This window comes from Triturus cristatus, chromosome 2_1, assembly GCF_964204655.1.
Source record: "Triturus cristatus chromosome 2_1, aTriCri1.1, whole genome shotgun sequence".
NCBI lineage: Eukaryota > Metazoa > Chordata > Amphibia > Caudata > Salamandridae > Triturus > Triturus cristatus.
In genome coordinates this window covers 481,094,956-481,111,278 of record NC_140581.1, presented here as the reverse complement: position 1 = coordinate 481,111,278, position 16,323 = coordinate 481,094,956, and positions in this window count along the sequence as shown.

The window sequence follows — 16,323 nt, the reverse complement described above, 5'->3', positions numbered from 1 at the left end:
CCTGCCCTTCCCAGAAGTCCGTGCACCTTGCGGCCATGGTTCTTGATTGCGGCAGAGTACAAAATGTGTGTCCAAGAGCCCAACAATGCCTACTATTACATTTTCTCAGACCTGTGTAACTTACTTGCTGAACTACTTTATGTACCTGATTTCCTGCTTCAGTTCCCCTTCCTGCCATGTCCTAGGAGTTCTGGTGCCATTGAATCTTGATGTGATGCTGTCTTTTGCCTGCATCTCTGCTCTTCAGGAGGACACAGAGGACCTGCAAAACAAAGGTTTAAAAGCCCATAGCAACAGAGGACTGCTGATAGGGGGAGGTCAAATAAATCAAATTGGACTTGTTCAAAAGATCAAATGTTGTATGAAGTAATAATTGACATACCGGATACTCTTTATTCATGCATTAGCATTCCGTATTCCGAAGTTCCTGTAAATTAAGAGCAATATGTTCATTGATTAGGAAAAGCGTGTTTTCCAAAGACTATCTTTTAAACTTCCTTCTTGGATTTTCGATACTTTAATTTAAATTTCCTCTGACCCAGTCTGCATCTATTATTGGCCTCAAAAGACAGAAGTGTTTTTGGGAATGATTAGATAATTCCCAAACTCAGACCATTGAGAGCTGTAACCCTGCATAATATAGCAAGTAATCAAGAGGACTCCATAGAGGTGCTTATTGAACAATAGAACCTATCCCCAGAAAGTCTCACATGGTTGCATTGTTTCTTTTTTCCTCTGGGAGCCCATGTTGTTTTCCCATAACCAGAACCTTACGTGAGAAAGAGGGAAGTTTTAGGTAAGCTGGATATTGGGGAGGGTTTCATTTTAATAAGCCATGTGTTAGAATTATCCTATAATTTACACAATCTCTTTTGTTTTGATAGACACACATATACACACTCCAGTAGCGACCTGAGAGGACACAAGTGTGAAGTGCCTCTGCTAAAAGGGACAAGGCTGAACAGAGGACCTTATTCTTCTTTTCTCAATCCACTTCCCCTTTCCCTTGAGGACTGGAGCAGGCTTGAATTTTTTGACAGGATTCAGGTGGTGTCAGTGTTTATATGGCATTGGGAGCTCTCTTCTAGGATTGCATCTCATTACTACGAGACTGCACGACCTAAAGAAAGAAATAGATTAGTGCCTAAGGGTTATTATTATATCTCGAGAAGCTTAATATTATTGCACTCAGTGCATTACAATTTCATTTTGATCTTATAATTGCCTGCAGGGACATTTTAAGAGCTACCATCATCGCTATGCCAACACACTGTCATCTAATACTTCTATATAGGATAACGTACCTCCAACTGTACTGTATAAGGACGTCACAACTCACCAAGGGGTAACATGACCAAGACCGCAGAGATTAGACCATGAACATCAAAATACTCAGTTAGATCTTAAGCATCTTTTTAAAACCTATAATGGCGCCCACCTTTTATTGGCACGATCCTGTTGAGTGCTTAATGACTCAGATAGCTTATTCCAAACCCCTAGTGCCTGAAACAAAACACATCTTCCTCCTGTTGTATTCTTCGAAGAGACATCTGCCACTCAAGCTATGCCCTTTGGCTGGAGAATACACTCTTAGCCTTGTACTAGAATATTGCAATGTGAGGCTTTTTAACCTTAAAAATATAATGTTTTGACAAACAACTTGCAAGCACTTTTTGAAAAATTCACTCTGTTCTCTATTTGGGGGGCGGGGAAATCGTAGCTTTTCCCACCTTACAGTTACTTTTATCCAGAAGCGTATATTATTTACCTGAATTTATTTAGCCAAAAAGGCATTTTGAAGCTCCCTTAATTTTTTTTGAGCATCTTGCTTTTTAGATTGGGCTGTACGAATGTCCCTTGTAGCCTTGCTATGGTAATTACGTTAGCAGATATAAAAGGCTAAGGGTCCAAGATACACTATGTGGAATTACTGGCTTTGCAATTGTTTGTGTCAGTAAAGAGTGAAAGTAGCACCATCTTTCATGAATGGAGCTTAAGCTACTTTCCTGTGCATCTCATGGTCCGTGGATGAGCTGTTACAAAGAAATGCAGCCTTAACCGAAATTATTCCAGACAGAAACTGCATTTGGAGCCTGCTAACACAAGATTCAAGGAGTCTCTCATCTTCCACACGTCCCATTTCGACGATTTATTAAATGGGATTAGACGTGTCTTCTTTGAAATTTAAATACAGGCTATACAATGTTTGAGAGACGCACAGTTACTGTAAATAAGAGAAACTGTTATTGAATAATCCCTTTGTCATAAAAATGTGGGACAAGAGAAAAGCAGAGAACACTTCATAGCAGTGAACCAAAAATAAGTGCCATTGACCACATAAAGAGGAAATATATATACTTTTTATTCCACCAATCCATGTACATATCTCGAATGTGGCTCCTGTGACCCCCTCAGAGAGTTCTAGATTCTTGGCCAGCAGATTTTCAGTCGAGGATTTGTAGCTTGGATTTTACCTTCTAAGGTACAGGCCTAAACCTCCTACAACCAAGATCCTGCGGCCAATCTCTCAGAACTGTCTCTTGACATGATATGGTGAGATTTGACACTATGGAGATGAATGTTTGTCTCTATTTGCGTTTCGTTATTTTACCTGTCCATTTGTGCTCGCACGTAATTGGCAGTTTTTAAATACAGTATCTAAACTTGATTAACTTCCATCCCCTCTGAACAAGTCACCCATAAGCATTAAATGGTCTCAAATGCCTTTGTGTGCCTGCATTTTTAAAGGGAAAATAGTGCACGTCCCAAAATGGAAAGATTAAACCAAGAATGGATTAACTGCCAATGTCTGACATGGGACAACTGAGGTCTTGCAAATGTCATCTCATGCCCACCTGCCCCATGCTGATAAGCGCCTCCGATTGGACAGTGCCACGTGCTGTCATCATGCATCACCCTGTCCTCCATGCTGCAAATTACCCATAGACCCCCATAACGCATGCAGCTCTGTGCCTGCACAGTACATCACCCAGTGCTCCCCTGGGTCTCCACCCCCAGCGCTCACATAGTGCACAAAATGCAATGCTGCCACAATTGACAGCATCTGGTGTTCATTAGGCATACCATCCCATTGATACTGAGGCACATTATCCAATAATTCCCTGAAGCACATCACCCAATGGTCTAAATTGCTAATGTCAAAGAAACAATTGATGGACGGAATGCTGGATAATGCAAACATTCACCCACATTCACAAGGATCTGGGTTTAATCCATCATTCTTTTGCTCACCACATCACCCTAGTTTGGACCCAGACATATGCAAATCAGTCTTGACCCTGTTCCTTCTGGGAACAGTCCAGCCCGAACTGCCAAGCTAGGTCCTCCCTGGACCGGAAACAAGCATCCTGGGACCGGTTTCAGGGCATCACCCTTCATCAGTCAGGCTAGCTTGAATCCAGTGGTGTAGTGAGCACGGGACCCACATCTGGGCATGCCCTTCCGACTCAGGATGACATATGCAAAAGAAATAATTGATGGACGGAATACTGGACAATGAAAACATTCACCCCCAGTCACAAGGATCTGGGTTTCATCCATCATTCTTTTGCTCACCACACTACCACAGTTTGGACCCAGCCATATGCAAATCAGTCTTGACCCTGTTCCTTATGGGAACAGTCCAGCCCAAACTGCCAACCTAGGTCCTCCCTGGACCGGAAGCAAGCATCCTGGGACTGGTTACAGGGCATCACCCTTCATCAGCCAGGCAAGCTTGAATCCAGTGGTGTAGTGAGCACGGGACCCACGTCTGGGCATACCCTTCCCACCTGGGGTGACATATGAAAAAGAAACAATTGATGGGCGGAATGCTGGACAATGTAAACATTCACCCCCAGTCACAAGGATCTGGGTTTAATCCATCATTATTTTTCTCACCACACCACCCCAGTTTGGACCCGGCCATATGCAAATCAGTCTTGACCCTGTTCCTTATGGGAACAGTCCAGCCCAAACTGCCAAGCTAGGCTCTCCCTGGACCGGAAACAAGCATCCTGGGACGGGTTTCAGGGCATCGGTAGGAAAGTGGCTCTGTGTATACTGTTCCTAAATAGGTACAGTGTGTACAGAGTCCACAGTCCCCAGAGGTTTGGCAGAGGCTAAAGTTAGATATAACCTTACTCTCTAAAGTGGTAGCTTGGTCGAGCAGTAAGGCAGTATCAGAGGACAGTGTCAAGCATTTGTTGTACACACTCAGTCAGCAAATGGTCTCACACACTGAAGAACTGAACTCTAGGTCAATGGTTTGTATATAAAAATAGATGGTTGTTTTATTTTAGAACCAACAATAGGTATCAAAATATACTTTCTCAGAATGAGATGCTTTAGTTAAATACTTTGCAATAGGCATTTGACTATTGAATGTAATAGTTACAGTTTGTTGCAATAGGCAACACAATTTCAAACACAATAATACATTGAGCTCAATGGGAATTTCAAGTTAAATGCAATTGATTACTTTTAGGATTACTTTTCTAACTCCAGGACTGGATCCTAGATTCAGTCCTGGGACAGTTCCTTGAAACAGGTGAGTAAATACAATTTAGTTACTGTTGTGATTTTTAAGCAATATTTTGGTATTTTAAAAGTTGACACTTAGAAACTTTTTTCTACTGCAATCACCAATGTTATCCTACGGAAGGAAATTCACTTAGCAGGTAAGTGGGGTTATTGTTACTTTTTCTAGCTCAGTGTTGGATCCTGGATCCAGCACTAGTGTACCACCTGTAAGCAGTTGAGAAAATGTGTTTAGGTTATACAGGCGATTTTTAACGAATATTTAGAAGTTTGCAAAATCGACACAGAAACTTTTTCAGCAAAAACTGGGCAATGTTATCCTATGGAAGGAAATTCAAGTTGCAGGTAAAGTATGTTCTCGTTACTTTCGTAATCCAGTGCTAGGCTCCTAGGCTCAGTACTGAGACATCTATCTAACACAGGTAAGTAATTACGTTTTCACAGTTGGTACGATTTTGAAAGAATATTTGTAGTTTGCAAAAATCGACAGAAGAAATTTCACAGAAAAACAGTCAATGGTTTCCTATGGGAGAAAATTGAGTTAGCGGTAAGTATGCTCGTAATTACTTTTCAGGGTCAGTGCTGGGCACCAAGATCCAGCACTGGGATCTCTCCTAATAGCAGGTGAGTATTTTCGATTTCGTTACTCGGTTGATTTTAGGTGAATATTTTAAAGTTTAGAAACTCCACACTTGGAAGAATTCTCCAGTGAAACCAGCCAATGTTACCCTATGGAAGAAAAGTGAGTTATCGGCTTTTGGGTAAGTACTCGACTGGCAGAGTTAAGGTTCTGGGCATAGACTCAGGGGTCTCCCAGGGTCAGGTAAGTACAGTTGTTACACCCTCAGCGGCACAGGGGCAGCCGGGTGCAGAGTGAGTTAGGCCCAATGTTATCCTACGGGAGGCAGGGGGCCCTTTGTTGGTGGCTGCTGACTAGCAGGCCACGCGGCTGTGGGAGCTGGGCTCCTGGTCACTTGCTCAGGGCAAATGGGGAAGTAGGTAGGAGTAGAAGTTGCACTGCCAGGGCCACTCGGGCGGCTGGGTGCAGGGTGCTTTTGAGCTGTCGGGCGCTCAATGGATTCCAATGGAAAAGCTCAAGGACGAACAAAGGCTGCAAGCTCGGGAACAAAGATTCTTCAGGCGTGACCACCACTTCGAGAGGTAAGTTGGGTAGTTGAAGGATAGGTAGGTACCCAGGAGTTGGGCACAGGGGGCTGCAGGGCGCCGGATGCAGGGGTGCCTTCTGATGTCGGGAAATCTTACCCTCTGTTGATCGCGGTTGGGGGGGTCCCTTGTTTTGAGGCTGCAGGCGTCGTCATGAGCGTTGAGGTGGGTCCTTGGGTGCCGGATTCAGGGTCACAGTCGCTGGGGGGACGTCCTCGGGGTCTTTGTCCAGTCCAGCACAGGCCAGGCTTGGCGGGTGCAGAGTGTGCAGGGTTCGCGGTTCCTGGCTAATGCCAGGGGTCAGTTACTGCTCGTGGGAGTCCCAGATGCTCAGCGTCACAATGTAGCCAGGTCCTCCGGGGTTTGTGAGGTTGCTGGCCACAGGAGAAGCCGGGATTTAGCAGGAGCAGGTTCGAGGGTCGACAGGCCGGTAGGGCTGGGGCCAAAGCAGTTGGTGTCTTCCTCTTGTTAGTAGCTGCACGACAAATCTTCTTTCTTCTTGATCTTCTTTGCTGTTTTGGGATCTGGAATCTAAGGAAGGAAGGTTCAGGGTGCCCCTAAATACTAAATTTAGAGGCGTTACAGGTAGGTAAAGGGCAGGTACCACTGGGTCCCTGCCCTGGGGTGGGTACACCCTCTATTTTGCCACTCTCCTGTGGGAGGGGGGCAGTGGCCTAGTCCTGATTGGGCAGGGCAGGGCTCCCCATCTTCGAGATGTGCTTCACCTCGCCTCCCCCATCTGAGGGGTGTGGTTGGCAGAGGCTGGCACACCCCCGTCCTTCCTTGGGGTTTCCGGCCAGTCTGCCTGCCAGAGTGGGGGTTTAGAACCGGTAGGGGCCTGTTGCTGAGTACAGCAAGTGGCCTGGAGAAGCTCACAAAGGTGGCATGCCTTTGAAGCTTCCCCTGCCCATCCTGTGGGAGGAGACCTAGCACCTCGCCCAGGATGTGCATTGTTGCAGGCCCAGGAGAGCGGATGGCTCTCTGCCCAGGGATCCAGCAACATGTCTGCTGTGTGGCAGCCTAAGCAGCCCCTCAGACCAGACGTGAATTGTAGGTTAGGTTGAAGGGGCATCTCTAAGATGCCCTCTGTCGTACATTGTACATTAAATCCTGTACTGGCATCAGTGCGTGTTTAATGTGCTGAGAAGTTTGATACCAAACTTCTCAGTCTTCAGTGGCGCCATCATGGTGCTGTGGAGTTCGTGTTTGACGATCTCCCAGCACCATATACTCTTAAATGGCAGCACTGCACTTACAGTGCCCAGGAATGGACCTGGGTACTGTAGGGGCACAGGGCTCATGCTCCTGTACCCACATCACTGGCATAGGGCACCCAGTGTGGTACTTTAGAATTTGGGACCGCGTGGGAGACAGGGCCCTACCCCTGCCTCTTCCGGTATTAGCGAACCGCGAATGGCCAATGCAGTATGTGCAAGTACGATTTTACATTAACTTCGTGGGTTCCATCTTGGAGCGGTGGCCATCTTATGGTTGCCCTCACATAGGCTACACATTAGGAACAAATACGGGCCTTTAGAACAAATGTGCTTACTATTTGACTTCTCTGTGACCTGTGCAGCTTGGCTCCGCTGCCCCAGGTCAGTCCGGTCCCACGAGCTCCCCGCCCTACGGCCACCTGTGATTAGCATCAGGGTTTGACACACCATAAAGCCTCTTCATGAACACGAGCCTCCGGCTAATCTCTTTCACACCTGACTCTTCCTGCTTTATGGCTTGTTTTACAAACAGGAGATGCCCGTGTTTATTGGGGCCTGTTGATATCTGATGTGGGATCTGAGCCTCGCTGGGTAAATAATTGTGGGCTGGCTTAACTGGAATGTGGGATGGTCATCATGACTCTGCCTTTTCGTTTGTAATGAATACATGTAAAATGACCATATCGTAAAACGAGGAATGTGTGCCTGAAGCATGATATTTTGTATTTAAGGAGAAGCCCGTTTCTGTAACTTTAAGCAGTCTCCTGAGAACATACATTGTGCTGTACTTCTCGGACACCTGTAATTGGTCTGCAGCCAATAAATTGATCTTTGACTTCACCTAGAAGACTCTGTGTTTCTGTAGGTCTGAAACAGGAAGAACCCGAAGTCTTAGGGTGTGTTCCCCTGCACCGCTGGGCTTTAAATTCCCAGTACTTCACCAGCTAGAGGGGTGGCTGATGTATGCCAGGGCAGTGTATGTTGTGGGCATGGCACACAGGGATATGTGCCATATCGACTCTCTGTTTCGTTCTATACCCAGACACTAAGCCTGCAAGGGCAGTGTGTTTGTGTCAGGGTACAGGACCTCTAAGGGTGGCACAATAAGTGCTGCAGCCCTTAAAGGCCTTCCCTGGTCACAAGGGCCTGGGTACCTAGTGTACCATTTACCGGGGCTGACATGTGGCCAGGGTTTGCCAATTTGGGTTTTAGGTTTCAGCATGGTTTTTAGGGAAGGGACATAGGCCCTGGGCATCTGATTGGCAGGAGCCCAGGGCACACTCAGTCAAAGCACATTCAGCAATTCAGCAAAAAGTGGGGGCATACCATGCAAGAAAGATGGCACTTTCTCACAGCATCACTCTTCATCAGCCAAGCTAGCTTGAATACAGTGGTGTATTGAGCACGGGACCCTCGTCTGGGCACACCCTTCCCACTTAGGGTGACAGTTTGGACCCAGCCATATTCTAATCAGTCTTAACCCTGTTCCTTATGGGAAATGCTAAATTGCTAATGTCTCCTGCAGTAAAGGATTTTGTACAACTGTTGATTGAGGCCCAATCGGTGAATGTTCGTCTGTTGGACTTTGTGAAAATGGGAGTCTGTAGGTGTGTCTGTGTGTCCGTCTCTATGAGTGAACATATATTCTGTGCCTTTGTGTACATGCACTACACAAAAGTCACACCTATTGACTTGGTCTGAGAGTGTTGAAAGTGGTAGTCTGGTGTATCAACTATCGGGTCAGCTCTTGGGTGCCTTCATGACTTATGGGCAGTAGGGTAATCACTGTCAGTAGAATTGCTGTCCTTGAAAATGTAAATGTAAATCCAGTATTTATAAAGCTCGAACAGTTACGCGGAGGCATCCCGGCAATGGGGGCCGTTGAGAAGATTAAGCAAGCTACTGCCCAGAGTCACATGGTGCTCGGCTGACCTGCCACCGGTTCCGGCGACCAAACCATGGGCCCCAGATTCCAGCGTCAGTCGCCCTGGCCGCGGCGCCACACATCTTCCAAACACAGGGACCAGGTTCCTCTGTGATCAGACTAATTGCCTATTACCTTCTTTAAAGCTTTAACTTTCAGGGGGTAGCAAGATTGGTCAGTCAAGCTTTACCCTTGGAGGCTGCTGTTGAGTAAATCATCTAATTCAGGTAGCTGTGGGATACTCACAGCACATATAATGTCCAAGCTAAGTTTTTCGTTGAACAAAAAATGTATCTACATTAACAAATTATCCTTAGTAACTTTAAGATATTTTATGGTATAAACAATAGTTGTTTTTCTGTGACATAATTGTCCCTTGCAGGGGCTTGCATGCACAGAGCAATCGTTTGTAGGGTTATTGCTAAGTGAAGCATCTGATTAAATTGTTTACAAATATGTATTTAAATATCTCATTCAGTTCTGAAGTGCATATGCACTGGGCTGCGTGGAGGGACCGCGCGGCTCAAAACCATCCTGGTTGGTAAGGAGTTGAACAGTCTGATGAATGCTGGGTGTGGGGAAAGAAGCAGCAGCCATAGATTGAGGAGCTCAAAGGGAAGCACCAGCAATGGAGGTAAACAGGCACTCAAGACCGGCACACCACTCAAGAAGGTACTCAGGCGGCAATGCTAGGACATGGTACCAGAATATCGAGTTTTAACCTCATGCTACTGAAATATCTTAGCTAGAATATCGAAATCAAAAATATTGTGAAGGGAAGTACATACAAGTACGCATAGATGTATTATACTTTTCTCCATGTTTATGTCTCTTGAGGAAATGTGTATCGTCAAGGAACATTGATGTTGAGTTAGGAATAGTAAATATACACTTACCTATATGTACAATATTCGTCCCAATACATTGGTAGCCAATATTTTGGCGGCAGTATTTTAGCATAATATTTTGGTGCATGATCTGGTACTCTGACCTTACAATGTCATCGGCGTTGCTGAAGAAAGGGGTTGCACATGGTTAGGCGGGAGTGCAGAAACACAGGCTGATATTGGTACTGCTGAAAAAGAGCAGCGAAGACAATGAGCGAGTGCAGGCTCATGGGCCTCATAATGATATTGTTACTGAAGAAAGGTGTACACGACAATGCACGAATGGTGGTATACGGGCTACCTTCTGACACGGGAATCATTGAAGAGAGCTTGCACACGCCCATGCAGGATCCAGGCATCTCAATCTCATGCTCACATCAGTGTTATTGGAGACATTTTTGACAGGAGAAGTGATGGAGCTGAGGTAGACAGGATCTCACTCTGATAATAGGATCCTCTCACCAGAAAATCACCAGATGGGCTGAGCAACAGTTGCAGACCGCTGATCTCAGAAGGCTGAATTCTTCAGACTGCCCCGATACAAAGCACTAGATTTATGAACCAAACACTGACCTAAAAAAGTTATGTTCTCTACAAACAGGTGATTCAACTTCCTCTTCACCTGCAAAAACAGCCAGTTATTTTCTGTAGTTCTTTGGTATTGTCCTTATTCCACAGAGAAATAAAACAATCAGCCTCTGCTCCCAGCCTTCCACCACAACGGTTTGCAAAGCTCCTTGCAGCAAAAGGTGCCACCTGAGCAACCAAGGGATCTTCATATATACAGTACAATGGAAGATGGACTATAGCTAATTGTTCACTCAGATTGAAAGTTGTCCCCAGGCTTTCTGGGCGGCCAAAGAAGTGCATCTTTCTTGGAGCTGTACCACAACTTCCTGGTATCTAACCACAGGGAAGCTGTAACTTTTTGATGGTTTAGTGAAAGCCAGATGACCTCAGGCCAATCAGGTGCATTTTCAGTGGTCTTCTCTCTGCAGCAGAGCAGGACACATGATTCAGGGGATGGGCAAGTATGTCTTCTCTCTGTGCAAGGTATACATCTTAGCTACACTGTCAGAACCTTTTTCAGAGGCCCACGGGACACGCATGGCGTACTGGGCTCAGTAGTGGTGGTAGAGGCTGATAAGGTTGACTAATTAAAATGAAAATTAGTTAGATTACCAGTTAGAAATGTGCAATGATTAACAAAATTCAAAGCTGAAATTGCACATATTTAAAATGTGCAAACTGCAACAGGCAGTCATAGCTATGTGTAAAGGCCATAGAAATACTAAGAAGCAAGATTTCTTGAACTACAAGTAAACCTAATGTTGTAAAAATGTGCACAAAAGTAATTTAGAGGTCGAAACTTAATGTGAAATGCTTAGAAATGTTCGTCATAACTGCAGAGTGTTCTGATTTTAATCAATGTATTATTTTACTTAGCAACATATTGTTTGTAATGATTAACTTCTGATTCTCACCATATTTCACATAATGCTTGAATATAATATTTTCACATTTAAAACAATAGTTCTTGTTCATATTAATGAAACGCATTACTAAACAGTATTTTGCAAGTTGATGTAGGACAACCTGCGTTCAATGCCTATGGGAACTGAGGCTTATGTTTCTGAAACTTAACTATGTAAGAATGTCTGTAGCTAACTTGTGATAAAGCTTTGCAAGCCACCTGTCTTTTCATTAGAATGGAAGAGTTGCACCTGCTCACAGAAAAGTTCTGCCATTTGATTGGTCTAGTGAGGAAGAAGCCTGCTACAATGTCTGCAACATGTATTCATGTCTTTTAAATTAGTGCATGTTTCTAGATGGTTTCAATGCCTTTTTGCAATGATTTTTGGCTTTTTCTCCACTCCTTACCTACTTTCTTATTCTAGACTGATGTTTGTGGCTACTGCTGCTTCGTATTCAACCTTACTTTATTTTGATGCTTTAATTTTTATAGATTGCTACTGCAACTGTATGATCTTGTATGTAACTTGTATTACTGAGGCTCAGCTGAGCTTCATATATTACTCTTTATGAGAAGATCTGCTGCTTTAGTTTGGCTTTGAGCTTTATGCTCCTTAATCTCACTCTTTTCCTTTGAAATTTGAAATCGCTATAGGTTCTTCTAGCTCTGAAATTCTGGTCTGATCTTTTAGAATAAGGTTGTATTCCTTTATGGAACGTCCCTAATAATTTTTTTGTGTTTTTGTGTCTAACCAAATCTTTTTTTATGGGATTTCTGTAAACTTACTAAAAATTGACTTACTCAAATGAATAAAAAGAATAAAAAACCAATTACTAATCTCTCAATGAGAATAATGCTTTAAAACTTATTCAAACTCTCATCATTGACTAAATTTGAAATTGTATTTGAAATTTGCTTATGATACCGAAATTGTTCTTTGAATCAAAACACAGTGGCAAAGATCCATCACCTAGAGACGAAGAAACAAGTGTGGGAATGGGGCTTAACACTGTAACTGATGGTAATTAAGAGGGCGAACCATATTATTAAATTTTGGCCCCAATCCGCGCTATTGAGGCTTTTACACCTGCTGTTCCGGGGCCCAATCTACTATAGATTCTGAGCAACTAGACCAAGAACCCCTTCTGCACTTGACTGTCAGTGGTAGCTGTAGATGAGCAGTCGAAGGCTCCCTCTGGAGTGAACACAACTCATAATTCAAAGACCACACAACAGTATCAATAAATCAATGTCAATTCAAATACTTATTTTTATAATAAAAATAAATATTTGATTTCTAACATTCAAAGGCAGCTTATGACATTTATAGACAACAACACATTTCCTGCTTGATGTCGGGGCTCTAGTATTTCCCTGGCAAATCCCTGTACCAACCTCTTTTAACAGCGACTCCCACGGCTTGTTACCAGTCTTACCCGCTCGAGCAGAGAGGAAGCGTGCAGCATTGCAGCGGGTGCCCCCTCCATGGGCCGTTGCAAGGCTTCGGTTGTTCTTAGTGAATCGGCTGTGTACAGGAGGCATGGCAGTACTCGGTAAGCGCAGGTTCTCTTCGGAGCCTACACTGTCATTTCTAGCAACGATTGGAGGTGTTACTGTGCTCCTCCTGCACAGTATGTTCTGCACTCCCCAACAGAGGAGGGGATTGATTCCCATGCTGCAGATCTGGGTCCAAGTAATGTGGAAAGGCATCCACAGCGTCTTCTCTCCATGGGGTCAGGTCAAGTGCAGGCCTCTATGCTCCTTATGACTTATAGGTCATCGCAGCTTCATAGTTCTCGGGCTTTGGCCTGATCCTCACAGCATGATTTTTTCTGGCAGCCCATCCTGGCATATGGGGTTGCCGCACCACTGCCACTCAGGTGCTGGACCCCACCACACAGCAGTTCGTACCGTGGTAGCCCATCCTGGCACACAGGGCACCTCTAAGATCCCGCACAGCCTTTAGCCCTTGTTGTAAGGCAGTACCTTCCATATCGGCCTCTCCTGGCATACAGGGTAGTTGCAATGGTGTCACAGTGTTTTTTCTCTCACTACACAACATACTTTCCACAGATATCTTCACCGCGGCCCTCTACTGCATACAAGGGTCATCAACTTGCATCTGCACATGGGCAATGACCCCAGCAGTGCAGCAGCCATCTCCTCACACATTGCACCAGAAGTCCACTCAACAGAGCTCCCCACTGAACCTCGAACGCTCCAACACTCTCCTCTGCTTCACAGGGCACACTGGTCTGAGCCAGCAGGCAGGCACTGGTGCTGCAGACTCCAGAGCAGGTGGTCTTGGTTTCCCTGGGTGATGTCCCCTCACCCAGCAGGGAAACTGACAGGAACTATCCCCCGTCATGGTCACAAGCAGAAATCTTTCAGAGCTTACCCTCCTCACACAGCATGTCTGTCGGCTTGGTAGATGACAATTTTTAGGGTCTCAATCTCCCCTTCTCATAGTCCATTTCCAGGCACAACATGTGACTCAGGGTCTGGGTCTTTGAAGGTATATGTAGGGGTACTCCTTCCTTTGAAGTACACACTCCTCCTCTCCCTCTTCCTCTTGAAAGGCCATTTGTTTCAGCAGGAGAGACTCTGAAGCTGATAGTCTCATAACACAGGCCATGTGAGTGACTAGAGTTCACACCTGGATGTCAGCTACAGTGATATGCGCTTCAAAAGGTTAATTCTGGGATCCCAGCTCTATTCTTCATGATTCCGTTATTAGCCCCATCTCCTTCCTGAGATGTGTCCAGGCCTCTTCATTGTGATCTCTCACTGAGTCAAAGAGCACCCTTTGAAGTGTACAGGGGGAGTCTTTCTCTCCCTCCTCCGGTGTGTCCCACCCAGCTCACAAGAATGCAGCAATGCACAAATCTGTCTGGGGTGATTTCTCTACCTCCTCATATCTTCACCAGGCAGACCTTTGCTTCCCAAAATGGAACCCATGCTCCTCCATGTAATGTACCATTACAGGCACACTTGCATTCAGAGTCTGTACACAGCACACACACTGTGCAGCACTGTTACTTCCATGTATTGTGCCACTCCATCCACACATATATTCAGCACACACATTCACTCTGTGCGCACTGCTCAGTACTGTAGCCTTTCTGTATGTAGTCAGAGAGGTATTGGGGTGCTTTACATGAGCACCAGTTATGCTACACAAGGACACATTAATTTTTTGGTAGGCACAGGGACATTAAGGATTTGCCCAGAATCACAGGATGTTGAGCCGACACCAAGATTCAAACCTGGTTCCCCAGCTCCAAAGTTGGCAGCTTTTGCCATCAGGCAACACCCACATAATAATCATGCTGTTCAACACTACACCCTTCATGTATTGACCCCTAATCAGGTAAACATACACCCAGTACATACACTCACCATGCGCACAGTGCAATCACTACACTAACCCTGTACTGTATGTACTGTACACTTCCCAGGCACACATACAACCTGTGCAGAGTCCCTAGTCTTGCACAGCTCAGCACTTCCATCTAACTGATTTAGGCAAAGGGTGAATTAACACACAACAGTCAAACTTTAAAAGGTGAGTGAACCTGCAGGCCTCATGCCAGTGACACTGGTTAAAAAGGACCTGTTCACTCCTACTGATCACTACACAGTATGCTGCCGCCACAGTACTTGTGCTGCTTAACTCCTGGTGAAAGCAGTAGCCCTCCACCACTATGTGGGTAGCACTTTGCATGCCCCTCCCGGTTCAACAAGACTACAATCCATGAGACAGGCCTGTGTCATGGTGCACATTCATGGTCCATGTTTGCCTTGACAACAAAAACCAGAATAAGACATCCAGACAACAGTACAGTTGGGCACTCAGGGCAGGGGTACACATTCATTACCACGCAGAGGACATTTCAGTCCAAATACATGGACTGAAAATGTTTAATTACAATTACTAGTCATTGTTCAAGTGCTACTCTCTTAGGCCACAGGCTGTCCTACTAAACTAGCTTGGTTCAAGCCCAGTGAGCACAAAAGGCCCTTACTGTTCCATTCAAGAATTTAAATCAAAGCCAGATAAGTGTACTTCACTTTGCAAAGAATTTCACAGGTATATTCAGGAGAGCAATGCAGGCGTAGAATGCTGGAGAAGGCAGGGCAGCAGTATCGACTACAACAATCCTATGGCACTCTCTTCAACCTCAGGAGCTACACCTTTCTAAAGAGGACTCCAACTTGAGTATCCCACCTCTAAGGAAGTCAAGCACTCTTGCGCACTTGTCATACAGGTGGAATCAGTGGTTCTAGTTTATCAGAGAAAACCTGTACGTAGTCCATCCGTGAGTAGTGTCATGACATTTTGGAATGGAAGCTACACATGTTAAATGGATTAGCAGTTTAGATAGACTTCTATTATCCACCAGAGACTCCCACTCAGCTGGTGAGCAACATACCCAACTGATAGAGTCCTTGTCTGGAGACTTGTGAAACACGCCTCCTGCACAAGAATCATGCCTCGTCTACCAGAGTGGTAAAATAAGAAGCAGGATGTTACATGGACAGTTTTAGACTGAAGGTTGTTGATGAACCCAGGGGCGTTGTGACCCCCCCTCCCCCACACACTTTAGCTGCTACAGTGGGGGTGGAGCTCTTGATGGGCCTCTTGTGTCTGCAACTCAGCAAACAAAGGCTCATAAATAACATGAAAGGGTGGGTAGATGCATGATGGAGTGAAAATATGGATGGATGGGTGTGTTAGTGAAAGGGTGGAAGGATGGGTGAATGTAAGGGTAGATGGATGAATGAGTGAAAGGATGGATGTAAGGATGGATAAGGGGAAAATTGATTGATGAATAAAAAAGGGAGGGCGGATGGATGGATGAGCGAAAGAATGAATGGATGATGAGAGAAAGTATGGATGCATGAGTGAGTGAATGTATGGACAGCTCGATGGATGGATGCATGGATGGATGGATGTAGTAACAGGGACAAAGGATTGATAAAGTGAAAGGGTGGTAATGTAGCTAAAAATCTTTTTATTCTTTACAAGACATATCTACTGATTTAAACACAAAACCTAAATGTGCACTTTGCACATGTTGAGAAAAACAACAGAGAAACGTTGAAGTAACAATACCA